The sequence below is a fragment of the Rhineura floridana genome, chromosome 5 (assembly GCF_030035675.1).
Source record: "Rhineura floridana isolate rRhiFlo1 chromosome 5, rRhiFlo1.hap2, whole genome shotgun sequence".
NCBI lineage: Eukaryota > Metazoa > Chordata > Lepidosauria > Squamata > Rhineuridae > Rhineura > Rhineura floridana.
Window position 1 is genome coordinate 27,594,995 of NC_084484.1, and position 12,005 is coordinate 27,606,999.

The window sequence follows — 12,005 nt, forward strand, 5'->3', positions numbered from 1 at the left end:
GATTTATATACTTAAAACGTTCAGCAGTGTAATAAGGACAGAGAAAAAAGACATGATGCAAAGACTCAATGTCAACATTGTTACACGGGCATAAACGATGGCTAAAAATGATGCCATGAAAACGGCCTACTAAAAGTGAAGAGAAAATACAGTTAAAACAGGCTCTCGTAAACACTTGGCGGAATTTAGGTAAGGTCAAAAATTCTAAATACAGAGCCAGTTTGGGAAATGAAAAATTTAGACCGGAATAGAGAGGTGAGCATGTTTTGGTGGCATTTGGCACCAAGCTCTGTAGATAAATATCCTTAATCCGGGTCTCGATAATCCATCTGGCTGACACGGAGTCCAAAGATGAAAGGTATTCTGCTGAGAAGCCCAACGAAGACAGCTTGGCAAGGAGGGCTTTGGACCATGAACTGATAAAAGGATCACGCCAGAGGAAGTATAGATAGCTGGAAGAAGGGCATGCATAAATTAGTTTAACCCAGTATCTAAATGTTAAAATCCAGGCAAGGGATTCTAATGAGAGCTGGCCGGCCTCTAGCCTGAGGCCAGCGGCCGGGAAACATTGGGGAACCCCAAAGGTTGATCTTAAAAATGTAGACAATATCGATTCAATTCCAGGATTGAAACTCGGGGCCCAAAGTGGAACTCCATACAGGAGCTGGGGAGAAATTTTGGACCTAAAAACCTGCAAGGCTGCTGGGATATACTGTCCCCCCCCTGGTATAAAAGAAACAACAGGTGGCTTTTGACGTATTCTTGGCGGCTTGAACCGCCGAGCGTACGTGGGGGGACCAAGAAAGAGTTGAATGAAACGCAACTCCCAGATATCTATATTGCCTAACCTGGGCGATTTTTTGACCATCAATTATCCACTCGGACAACGTGCGATGCCGGGAAAAGACTAAAATTTTCGTCTTGTCAAAGTTTATAGATAGTAAATTTAAAGTGAATTTTGCAATGCACTTCTCCAGCCAAGAAATGTGCACAAAAATGCATATGCTGGAGTAAATTGCCGCCTTTGAGAGGAAGGGAGGGATATAAATTTAATAATAAATAAATTGTGCATCAAAATGAAGATATAGTGAAAATGACATTCAAAAACATTATTGTAGGAGAAATTGCTTTGCAAAAATGTATATAATAAGGCAAAACTGAATACAAATGTGCATATTTTGAGAAATGTGCACTAAAATGCTGATGAATTTTTAGGAGGACCTTTTTTTAAAAAAAAAAGAATTGCAGATTGATGCGGAAATGTGGAGAACTGAATTTAAGATTGTAAGCCTGAGAAACTGGGAGAAACCAAAATTGGCAAGGTCCACCCATCCCTACTCCATACGACTCCCCTGTTACAAAAGCTCCACTGGTTGCCACTCTGATTCCGGACACAATTCAAAGTGCTGGTGATGACCTATAAAGCCCTATATGGCTTAGGTCCAGGCTATCTGTCAGACCATATCTCCCTATATGAGCCTCCCTGGCCCTGAGATCCTCAGGAGAGGCCCTTCTCTCAATACCTATGTCCTCATAAGCACGACTAGTGCGGACGTGAGATAGGGCCTTTTCGGTGGCTGCCCCGAGGCTTTGGAACTCCCTTCCTAGGGAAGCAAGAATGGCCCCCTCCTTGCAGTCCTTCCATCGGCAAGCAAATACTTTTTTATTTCAACAAGCCTTTGGAACTGAAAGCTGTTAAAGACAGGTCTTGAAGGGTGCTGCATTGCTGTTGCCTAACTGTATTATTTTAAACTGAGTTTGAATTATTTTAACTGTATGTATGAATGGTTTTAATACTGTAAATTGTTTAGTTTGATTTTAATCTAGACTTTTGTATGTTTTTAAATATATGTGAGCTTTTATCTGGAAGCCGCCGTGAGTTCCAGTTTTGGAAAAAATGGAAATATTACTCACAGTGAATTTCTATTTGTAGATAGTGCTGGAGGACATTCCTAAGTAGGGATGACTCCTCCTACTGGTCGTGACAGGCAGGGTCTCTAAGCTTCTTTGTATCCTCTCCTGGGGGAGGAGTCGTCCCTCTCTCCAGACCGAACTGACAGAGCCAGGAACACTCCTCAGGCCTCATATCCACAGCTTTTCAGACGTCCCTAAAGTGGAAGCCTATACCAGGAGATAGCTGAAGAAAAGTGACAGACCAACACAGAACCAACGTGCTGGAGGACAGGTCACACATGAAGGAAGACACACAATACTAAACAACGTGTGCAAATGTAAGGCACTGGCAGAAGCCCCAACTCCCCCACTCCCCCTCCCGCTCCAGAAGGTTGAAGCAGAGGAATGAGAGGTGGGTGGAATGTCCTCCAGCACTATCTACAAATAGAAATTCACGGTGAGTAAAATTTCCATTTTTGCTAGATAGTGCTGGAGGACATTCCTAAGTAGGGATATGACAGAGCAGTGTACTAGGACTCCGGGTGGGATTCCTCTAGCTAGGAGGCAACACCTTCTGGAGCACCTTCCTGCCAAATGCAGCATCAGCTGATGAGAATGAGTCCATTTAATAGTGCCTGATAAAAGTGTGTGGAGTAGCCCATGTAGCCGCCCTACAGATATCCATTATGGGGAACCCCCCCTTAAAAGCTGCTGAAGCCGCTGCCCCCCTAATTGAGTGTGCTGTGGTACCCAATGGAGGTTCCTTACCCAGAGCTTCATATCCATGTGCTATAGCCGCTCTGAGCCAGCATGAGATAGAGTAGGTTGTCACCTTACACCCCTTTGATTTCCCAGAGAAGGCCACAAAGAGGGCCTCAGACCTCCTGAACTCTAAGGTACAATCCAGGTAGAAACGAAGAGCCCTCCTCACATCAAGTGAGTGCCACCTACGTTCCTGGGCACAGGAGGGAGCAGGGCAGAATGAAGAACCACTTTCTGCGACCTATGGAAAACAGAATTGATTTTAGGTAGGAATGCCGGGTCTGGTTGGAGGACAACCTTGTCCTGGTGGAACACGTACAGTTGAGGGTCCGAAGATAATGCTCCCAACTTGGAAACTCTGCGTGCCGATGTAATGGAAACCAGAAAAACTGTTTTGAATGTCAAGAGGTTCAGAGGGCAGGTCCTGTCAACGCCGTCAGCACCCAGGTAAGGTTCCAGTTTGGAAACCTGTGAATCATTGATGGGGAAACCAGTGTCACCCCTCTTAAAAAACATTTAAGGAATGGGTTGGAGGAAAGCGGGGGCCCCCCCAGGCATAACAAAATGCTACTAAGAGCTGCAGCTTGTCTCTTGACTGTGGCTGCGCTCAGACCCTTATCTAGGCCCGACTGGAGGAACCCTAGGGAACCCCTGACGTCTCGAGACCAAGGTTCCACTGTATTTGCAGAGCACCAGGACAAGAAAACCTTCCACGTGGACGAGTAAACCTGGTTCGTGGACTGTCTACGCGAGGCCAGTAGCGTGTCGAGCACTTTCCCCTTAAAGCCCTTACCGCTCAACCACAACCACTCAGTCTCCAAGCTGTTAGCCGGAACAGCTCTGGTTGAGGATGGCAGACTGGTCCCTGAATCAGAAGATCCGTTCGAGAGGGTACCTGCCAGGGTGTCTCGACTGACATGTTCAGTAGGTCCGGAAACCAGGGACGTCGAGGCCAATAGGGTGTCACTATAATAATTTCCGCCTTCAGTGTCCAAACCCGCTGGATTGTGCGTTGTATCAGCCCAAACGGAGGAAAGGCGTACAGGAGGCCTTGTGGTCACGGTGTGACTGTTGGGCTGGTGACCAGTTGGCATTACTGTCTCTAGTAGTTTTCCATGAAGCCTGCAAGTGTGAAGACGTAACTGTGGTTAAGGGGGAGTTATGTCTATGATCTGTCTGGGAACGGACTGCCAGGGTCGTTGCTATGGTAGCCATCTGATAACGACTGGGGAAAGTTCTAACAGAGACTATGCGTTGTGCTCTTCTGAATTATGCCTCTGAGCTGAGAGGCTGTCTTATGTGTGTATCTATGGAGAGAGATGCACCAGAAGGGGGGTGAGAAGAATCTCTACATGTATTTACTCTTAAGCCAACGGCCTTAATGTCTTAATAAAGACTCTTAACATGCTCTGAGGATGTTTCTTGCTCAACTTAACTCCAACGTAATGTATGCTGTTTCACACAACAACGCACACAAGCCAACAGTGACTAGTGCGTTTGTGCCCTGAGCCTGGTGACACAGATTTCTTGTGAAGAACCTGTCTAGCTGTGTGTTTGAGGGTGTGGCAAAGAGATCCACTACTGGTTCTCCCCACCTGTGCACCACCTGTTGGAAAACTTCTGGGTTCAGTTGCCATTCTGCCTCCTTGATGGCTGTCCTGCTGAGCCAGTCGGCGACGAAGTTGTTTGTGCCCGCCAGGTGTTCGGCCTACAGAGAGGCAAGATGCCTCTCCGCCCATTTGAACAGACGCTCCGCCTCGAGCATTAGGCCCTTCGATCTCATACCCCCTTGTCTGTTGACATAAGATTTCGCTGATGAGTTGTCGGCGCGTATGAGGAGATGCTTCCCCTTGATCTCTGGGGCGAAGGCCTGTAGGCCCAGTCTGATGGCCCGTAACTCCAGTATATTTATATTGAGCTCCGCCTCCATTGCAGACCATGTCCCCTGGGCTACATTGTGGTCCAGGTGAGTCCCCCATCCGTACAAGCTCGCATCTGAGGTCATGATTATGCGTGGAGGATCTTCCAGGCTGACTCCGTGGGCCAACCTCTGAAGTTCCAGCCACCACCGGAGCTCTGTCCGTACTGTTGGAGGCACGGAGACCGAGCGTCTGTGTCGTAGGAGAATTGCCTCCTGGTAGGGCAGAAGGATCTGTTGTAGAGTTCTTGAGTGAAACTGGGCCCACTGAACTAGGTCGTATGCCGACACCATGGACCCCAAAAGCCAAGCTAGCCTCATCAGGTCCAATGATGGTGCAGCAACTGCTTCCTGAAGCAACAGCTGAAGTCTCAAGGCCCTTTCTTCTTTGAGCCTCATGCGGAAAAGTTGCATGTCCAGGATCACCCCCAAGAGCGGAACAGTTTTGGATGGGGTCAGCATGCTCTTCTCCAAGTTCACTATGAAGCCCAGCCCTTGGAGCCATGATACAATGAGATGGGTACCTGTGTGTGACTGGTCCCAGGATGGTGCTCTCACCAAGATGTCGTCCAGATAGGGATGCATGCATATCCCCATTGTTCTGAGATGTGCCACCAGAACCCCCAGTACCTTGGTGAAGACCCTTGGTGCTGAGGAAAGGCCGAATGGCAAGGCCCTGTACTGGAAGTGTCTGTTGTCGTATGAAAACCAGAGAAAGCGCCTGTGTTGTCTGCAGATTGGAATGTGTAGATATGCCTCGGAGAGGTCCACAGAGGTCAGACATTCTCTTTGTCGACTAAGAAAAAAAAATTGAATATACCCCGATTTCCTCTCTGAGGGAACTACTGGCTCTATTGCCCGGATGTTCAGCAGGTGCTGAATAGCTTCCAGGTAGCGCAGGTGCTTCTCCGGCCTTCGAGACCTTGGGGTGGGTCGAAACCGGTTGTGTGGAATGCGAAGAAACTCTATGGCATATCCCATGGACACCGTGTCCAGCACCCATTTGTCTGAGGTGATGCCTCTCCAGCGAGGAGCAAACTCTAGAAGCCTTGCTCCCACTCCGCGAGAGGCCTCTGGCAACCGCCAGTCAGGAGGAGGAGCCCTTTTGGACTCCCTTCTGGTTCCTCCCTGAGAATGGGGTGCCTCCCGGTTTAGTGAAGGAAGCGTGTCCACCCCCTTAGTCTTGTCTGCCCCAGCGAAGCCTGTTGGAAGGCTGACTGCGAGATCTAGAGAGCTGTTTTGAGGAACAAAAAAACTGGTTCTGCCTGCCCTTCCGTTCCTCTCTTCTGGCCATAGGGAGTGCTTTCTTCTTGTCCCTAGTTTCCACCAGGTGGGCCTCTAGAGGCTCCCCAAATAGCTTAGAAACTGAAAAAGGTAGGGCAGTGAGGCGGGTCTGTGACCCTGAGTCCACCGCCCACTGCCTGAGCCAAATGTTACGCCGTGCCACAGTGGAGGCAGCCATAGAGCGCGCTGCAGACTGTACGGCATCCATGGATGATGCGTCAGCTGACAGGGCCGAGGCGTACGCCATTTTCTTTAACCCATCCTTTACAAATTTTGGGACATCGTCCCGTGCCCCAAACTCTTCAGCCCACATAAAAACCGCTCTGGAGAAAACTGAGGAAGTGGCTGCGGCTCTGAAGCTGACTGCATCTGCCTCAAAGCTCCTGCGAAGAGCCCCGTCGACTCACTTGTCGCACTGGTCCTTAGGCCCCCCCTCCCCTTCTGTTGGGATCACTGCAGAGCTAGCAAGAGCAGCAATAGGCGGGTCCACTGTGGGAAAACTCAGTCTTCCCATGATCCTGTCGGCAAAGACGTAATGTTTCTTTGCCCACTTGGCAGGTGGCTTTGGTTTGCATGGTGATGACCATTCAGCATCCCACACGTCATCAAACGCCTGGGGAAAGGGAACTGAAACCTGCTTTGTGTCCATGGAAGGGAAGGCCTTTTTTGCACCTGCCGTGGCTGACTGAGTGGGTGCATCGCCTCCCGCCTCAGCCTCTGGCAGTTGTAGCACTCTGCGGGCCTTGGAAAGGAGCGGCTGAAAAACCTTTGGAGCAAAGAGTCTGGGTTGCATCTGGGTGACCTCTATTTCCTCACCAGAAAGCTCCCCCTCTTCCCTGTCCTGCTCGAGTAGGTCTTCAGAATCTGACAGTACCACCTGTGGAACAGGAGCCTGCCTGCAGGATGAGGGACCTGCATGAGTCTGTGAGGAGGATCACCTTGCTACCCCCCCAACGCGCTATGACCAGGGGGCTCCTTGTCACCCCTTGGTGCATCCTTAGCTGGCTCACTGTGTAAAATGCAGGAGGGTGGGGGCGAGCCCCCCGTCTCATGGCTTGATTGGAAAGGGAAGAGGACCTGGAATGGCTGTCTCTCAAAGGTGAGCTGCCATGCCCGTCCTCCCTGCTGGAGCCTGTGGAGGAGGATAAGCGCCTCCGCTTTCCCCTGTGGGAACGCTTCCTCGAATGTTTGCGCTTCTTACTTTTACGTGCGTGTGAGAGAGAGCCACTGACTTCAGAAGCAATGAGCTCTTTAACCCAGGTCATAAATTTGGGAAACTGCGAGTGGGGGGGGGAAACATCCATACCTTCATCTAGGAGATTCATCCCCCCGCTGTCTACGCTCTGGGACAGAGAGAAGACTGATTGCTGTGAGTCCTCTAGGTCCCTTGCCTCCCCCACGTGGCAGGGCTCTTGGCGGGAAGGCGGAGAGGAAGCGGGTGAGGCCATAATATGGCAGCCTTGACTCCCTGACGCTGAGGGAAAAGCGCGGGAAGTCACTTTACAGGCGAGCTGCGTTAGCGGGCACCGCTCAACCCCCTGCTGAGACGTTCTCCCGCAACGAGCCAAGCCTTTGGTGAAGGGGAGGAGCCAGGAGCCGCGATCTCGTTGAACGCGAGGGTTGCAGAAACGCGGCTCCACGGAGCGAGGCGACAGACTCCCATCTGGGCAGCTGCTGCTCTGCTGGTACGCTGCAGCTAGCCGCGCTCCGCCCTTCTTCGGCCTCCTTTCCGACGCCTGTGAACCCAGCCGGGTTCAGCCTAGCCTCACAAACCCCAGACCCACGGAGTGAAGGTAGGGGAGGGGAAGGAAACAGGCAGGGAGGAAATAAAACAAACGTAAGGAGAGGAGAAGATTAGCATAAGAAAAGACGCTAAGAGGGAGAAGCAGAAAACGAAAGAAAGAAGCTCTAGATAGAGAGGAGAGACTAACTCCCGACCTTCACTGACCGCAGGCAGGGCCGGTCTGGAGAGAGGGACGACTCCTCCCCCAGGAGAGGCTACAAAGAAGCTTAGAGACCCTGCCTGTCACGACCAGTAGGAGGAGTCATCCCTACTGAGGAATGTCCTCCAGCACTATCTAGCAAAAGGGCGGGGTAAAAATAATGATAATAAATAAATAAATAAATAAATACTCCACAGTAATTAAGCACAGTCTAACACATCAGGATTTGCTAATCACAGCAGAAGATACTGCTTTCTCTCTGTGGATACTGAGTGGCTTTTGCTTCCTCTCAAACAATCTTTCATCATGCCTCCTTGCTCATTCCTTTAAATAACCTCCTTTCAGTGACCCCTTTTCTTGTCTAGCCATTGGAATTTGATTCCACCAGGGATTTCCAGACAAATTGGAGGATGGTGGTGTCACTGAGAAGCCGACAAGGAAAGGCACACAAAGGCCCACCTCATGTCTACTTGCCTCCTGGCTGCAGAGCTCTTACTCATGGAAAACAGCACTTGTGTAACTTTTGTGACAGAGAGAGTCATGGTCACCCTCCAGAGAAATCTTGTGACTTAATGACAGTTTCACTGGCAGGGATCTCAGACAGCTCTACTCCCACTTGGAATGTGGTTTTAGCTATGACAGCCGAAGTCACTGTTACAGCTAGAATGAACAATATGATCAGGCTGTACATTCACATGGTCCATTTTTCCCTTAAGGTTTTATATTTTAATTGATTCTTTAGAAACACAATAGGAATTCTGGGAACCTGTTGCCACATCTTCTTCCCTACATAAGAAGGCATGCTGGGCCTGGAGCTTGTAGCACTATTGCATCTTGAGTTCCATGAGTATGAAGGAAATTTCCACAAGGGCCCATTCCTAAGAATGATCATAAATCAGAGATACATTTAGGAATTACTGCGCAATACTGGAAAGCCAATAAAGTGGCAAAATAACAAACAGAAACATTGCTTAGTGACATAATAATTTGCATTCACAGCTGCATTCCAGCACTAATTAAAATCAAGCCCTATCTGAGTCAAGGTGTCACTGCTGAGAGAGGACCAGAACAGGTGCATATAACAAAACCAATTACGTGAAAGAGCCACTGAAACACATGCAATTTAAATGCATTTTAGCTGATTACATTGTCATTTTCACCTCTGGATGCCAATCCTTAACCCTAAATCCATCAGATATTCTGGCTGGCAGATAGCATGGCTTTCTATCAAAACAAGTCAAATGTAATGACTCGGACTGAAACTGTACGTTACTCTTAATGCATAGTGTGCAGCTACGTCTTTGTTTTTTCTTTAATTAATTTCATAGCCTGCCGGGGAAAGGAGCACTGATTATTATTAGGAACACAACATGCTGGGAGGAGGTATATCTGTTCCTTTCCCAGCCCTGATCCAGACAAAAATCCCCCTGCATGGCTATGAGTCAGCACCAGCTGCTGCCAAGAAAGTGAAATAATGGTGTGAAAACTCTTAATGCAATGGAATTGATTTACTGGGCAAGCAACACTTGTGCAGAGCTGAAGGAGCCCCAGTGTCTTCTACACAACAGCCATAATATATAAACTGTTTCTTAGGCATATGTGCAATTTATTGTGGTGATTTGGAAAAGTTTAGTAAGAAAAGAATAAAAATGTGTTGGGTCCAGATCTGTATCCCCAGCCAAGTCACACTCCTTACACATCAGACATATTTCTTTAGAGAATGGAGGCAGAAACAATGGCAATCACACATGTAATGCATATGAAGAATACAGGTCTAAGAAGAGAGCTCTCACAATTGGAAGAAGGGGGCAATCAACTGGCAATTGAAACAATTGGAACGGACAATCAAGTGACATCCTGCGGGATGGATCAGGCATCCAAAGCAAACTGAACTGGGCCATAGTGACTGCATCAAATTTTCATCAAGGTGTGTTACAAACGTTTCCTTACAAGTGAAACTATGGGCAAAGAAGTAATGAGATGCTGCATATTTATTATTTATTTATTTATAACATAAAATAACATGCATATTTAACATAAAGTATATGGTACTCCTCTCTCTTGCGTATTTCAGAAAGAATATTTGTTCCTCATTCTTTCCTCTACCTAGTGATGACCTCATACCCACATATGAGTCTAGGTAGTCTGGAGCTGTAATGTCAACTGTATTGTTCAACCTGGCCTTTCATGATGAAAGGTTGAAAAGTTCTGACTGCCAGAGAAGTGTCATGGGGGGGGGAAATCTACAGAGTCTTGTGAAAAAATCTACAAAGAGTCCTTAAAGACTAACACATCTTATTATGTGTAGTGGTTAGAATGTCAGACTAGGACCTGGGAGACCAGAGTTCAAATCCCCACTCAGCCATGAAGCTCACATGGTGACCTTCGGCTAGTCACTGCCTTCAGCCTAAGCTACCTCATAGTGTTGTTGTGAGGACAAAATTGGGAGGGGGAGAACAATGTTTGCATGCCAGCTTGAGCTCCTTGGAGAAAAGATAGGATATAAATATAATAAATAAATAAATATGTCATAAGCTTTTGTGGGGTTGAATATAGCTTTTTAGAAAGCGTAAGTTTTCATCATAACATGTTCATAATGTGTTCATAGTCTTCTAAGGTGCCACAAGACTTGTTATTGATTTTGCTGCAAGGCTAACATGTCTACTCATCTGGAAAAGGAGAACAGAGTAATCCTCAAGAACATAAGAAGAGCCTGCTGCATGAGGCCAATGGCTCAACTAGACCAGCATCCTGTTCTCATGGCCAACCAGATGCCTATGGGAAGCCCATAGGCAGGACCTGAGTGCAAGAGCCCTCTCCCCTCCTGTAGTTTCCAGCAATTGGTATTCAGAAGCATACTGCCTCTGACCATGAATATAGAAGTTGGCCACCCAATAGAATTATATTTATTTTGCTGTGTTTCCTTGTGTTGCTCCCTCCTCCTCCTCCAACTACATTTTAAACTGTAAACCTTTAGAACAGAAACTCAACATTTATATTTCTTTGTCCCAGCGTTCTTCAGTCCTGGATCCTAGATGTTGTTGGACTACAACTTCCATTATTCCACGCCAGTTTAGCCAATGGACAGGATAACTTCCTAAACTAGATTTTCAATATTAATTAAAATTAGTGGGACCTGCTCCAAAATGTTGCAGTGTGTGGTTCTCCTATTCCTATTAAAGGTTTTAGCCAGCCAGCCATGCTCTTTCCATGACCCTGCAATCCATTCCCTCTCTCCACCTGTCAGTCAGCATTCCAATCCAGTGCACACGTACTTCTGGGATTTCCCCCACTCTTAGGGCTCTCCCCTCCCTCTGCTTTTATCTTTTGTATTTCTGCAAACCTTAGGGTTCCTGTAAACCTGCTGATATCTCCCTCTTGTGAATGGGTGGTGCCATTTTGCCTAAAAAAGAACCCATGCTTGGAGAATGAATTTGCTATTAGTATTAAATTAAAACCTGGTGCTTGCAGTACGAATTGACACAATTAGCTAATTTCTGACCTCATCGGAAGCTGCATAGAATATCAGCGTGGAAACTTGACCTGAAATTAGAAGAAGCAAGCTGTGAATATGGTCTTTGGTTTATAGTTAAGCATCTTTTTTGCTGATAAGGCACAGTCTTATCATCAAATTATGACAGAAAACATGAAAGGGCTCAGAATCTCTTTTGTAGCTTTTAAAAGGGGGGCTTGCAAATAATAATTTGATTACAAATGGGGTTTTAAAGAGTTCTTGCCAAGGGCTGTTATGCTAAATTGGTGAAACTGCTTTGTTAATGAAATAAGCAAAATGTTATTTTATGTTACAAACTGAACAGTGCCTTTTGATAATTTTCAAATTAAACAAATCTTCTGCCTAATTCATGAAATTGGGAATACTACTATGTGAATCATGAAACAGCATGATTTATATAATGTCTGCTTAATTCATAACATCAGCGACACCTTTACTTAATTTGACAAATAAACATAGCATCTGCCAGGGTTGTGAAACTAAATGAAATTGAAGCAAAACCTCAACATGACTTATAATTTTGCCACCTTACTGCATGATTAATTAAACAACGGTTTTAATGAATCAGGAAATGGCAGTTTTGTCATCAAAACTGAAAAGGTTCATGAATTTGACAAAGTCCAAACTAGATCTGATGTGGAAGATCTGTTATTGTGATCTCCTAATGCTGTTGTTTTAAACAAGGCCAGCC